This window comes from Petaurus breviceps, unplaced genomic scaffold, assembly GCF_028583685.1.
Source record: "Petaurus breviceps papuanus isolate PSGF00001 unplaced genomic scaffold, PetGlider_PUasm1.0 47, whole genome shotgun sequence".
In the NCBI taxonomy this organism is placed as follows: domain Eukaryota; kingdom Metazoa; phylum Chordata; class Mammalia; order Diprotodontia; family Petauridae; genus Petaurus; species Petaurus breviceps.
Window position 1 is genome coordinate 11657312 of NW_027186349.1, and position 1857 is coordinate 11659168.

Sequence of the window (1857 nt, forward strand, 5' to 3'; positions counted from 1 at the left end):
TTCATTCTGAGTCCTTCAACTCTATCATAAGGTGGGAAACCTGTTTTGTCACTGGTCCTCTAGAATTGTGATTGGTCATTATGCTGATAAGAGATTAGAACAATAGTATTTCAAACCATTTATATACCATAACTTGTCTATCCATTCCCCAATTGATGGACATCCACTCAGATTCCCATTCTTCGCCACTTCAAAGAACTATAAATATTTTCTGCATCTTTAAAGTTGTTTTACTTAGAACTACTCCTTCCCTTAATCTACCCTCTTTCAAATTCCCCTTCCCCATTCTCCCCTTTCCATCCTATTCCCCTGTTGAATGAAATATATTTCTGTGCCCAACTATGTATTCTTCCTTTTTTGACAAGTTCAGATGAGAGAGCTTCAAGTCTCAGTTGTTTCCCCCATCCCTCCTCCCCCCTTGTTTGTATAGATGTCTATTTGCACACCCTGATTATATGATAATTTCCCTTGATTTTCCCTTCCCTTCCCCTTACCCCAGTGTAATCTTCTCCCCTCTCTTTCTATTCTTTTATTAATATTGCTATGACTTACACTTTGATCCAGCAATACCACTTCTAGGTCTGTATCCCAAAGAGATCAATAAAAGGGGGAAAGAATATACATGTACAAAAATACTTATAGCAGCTCTTTTTGTGGTGTCAAAGAATTGGAAATCCAGGGGTGCCCGTCAATTGGGGAATGGCTAAACAAGTTGTGGTATATGAATGTAATGGAATACTATTGTGCTATAAGAAATGCCAAGGAGGTGGATTTCTGAAAAAACTGGAAAGACTGACATAAACTAATGCCGAGTGAAGTGAGCAGAACCAGAACATTTTACACAATCACAGTAACATTATGTAATGATCATCTATGATTGGCTTAGCTCTTTTCAGGAACACAACGATCCAAGACAATTCTAAAGGATTCATTTCTTTTTTTTTTTTAAAGCAATTGGGGTTAAGTAACTTGCTCAAGGTTACACGGCCAGATATTTCTGGGTGTGGTGCTTAGTATCAGAGTCCAGATTCGATCCCAAGTCATCCCGAATGTGGGGCCAGTGCTCTTACTCACTGAGCCACCTGGCTGCCCCTTAAAGGATTCATTTCTAGAGGAAAATGCTATCCACATCCAGAAAAAGAATTGATCAAGTCTGAATGCAGATTAAAGCATACTATTTTCACTTTATTTTTTTGTTTTTTCCTTTTGTTTTGTTTCTTCTATCACAATATGGCTAATACAGAAATATGTTTTATGTGATTGCACATATATAATATATATCAAATTGCTTACCTTTTTAGGGAAGGCAAGAGGGAAAGGAGAAAATTTTGAACTCAAAAAATTTTTTGAAATGAATGTAAAAACTGTCTTTCCATGTAATTGGAAAAAATAAAATACTTTTTTTTTTAAAAGATCACTATGACTTATCAGAAACACCCCCAGGGATTGCCTAATTGGTCTCCTTCTTTAACCTCTGATGATAAGGTTCCAACAGGACATACACATCGTCTTATACCTGAGCAGTTTATTCTGGTTTAGTCGGTTATCACTGTTTATTATGCTTACCTTTTGATGTTTCTCTTGATTCCTGTCAAGAAACTTCAAAGTTGGGGTGGCTAGGTGGTACAGTGAATAGAGCACCGGCCCTGGAGTCAGGAGGACCTGAGTTCAAATCCGGCCTCAGATACTTAACACAAAACTAGCCGTGTGACCTTGGGCAAGTCACTTAACCCCAATTGCCCTACCTCCCCCCTCCAAAAAAAAGAAACTTCAAAGTTTCTTGACAGCTTTGGTCTTTTCATCAGAAATGCTTTCAAATCTTCTATTTCATTTAAAATGCATATTTTCCCCAATAGC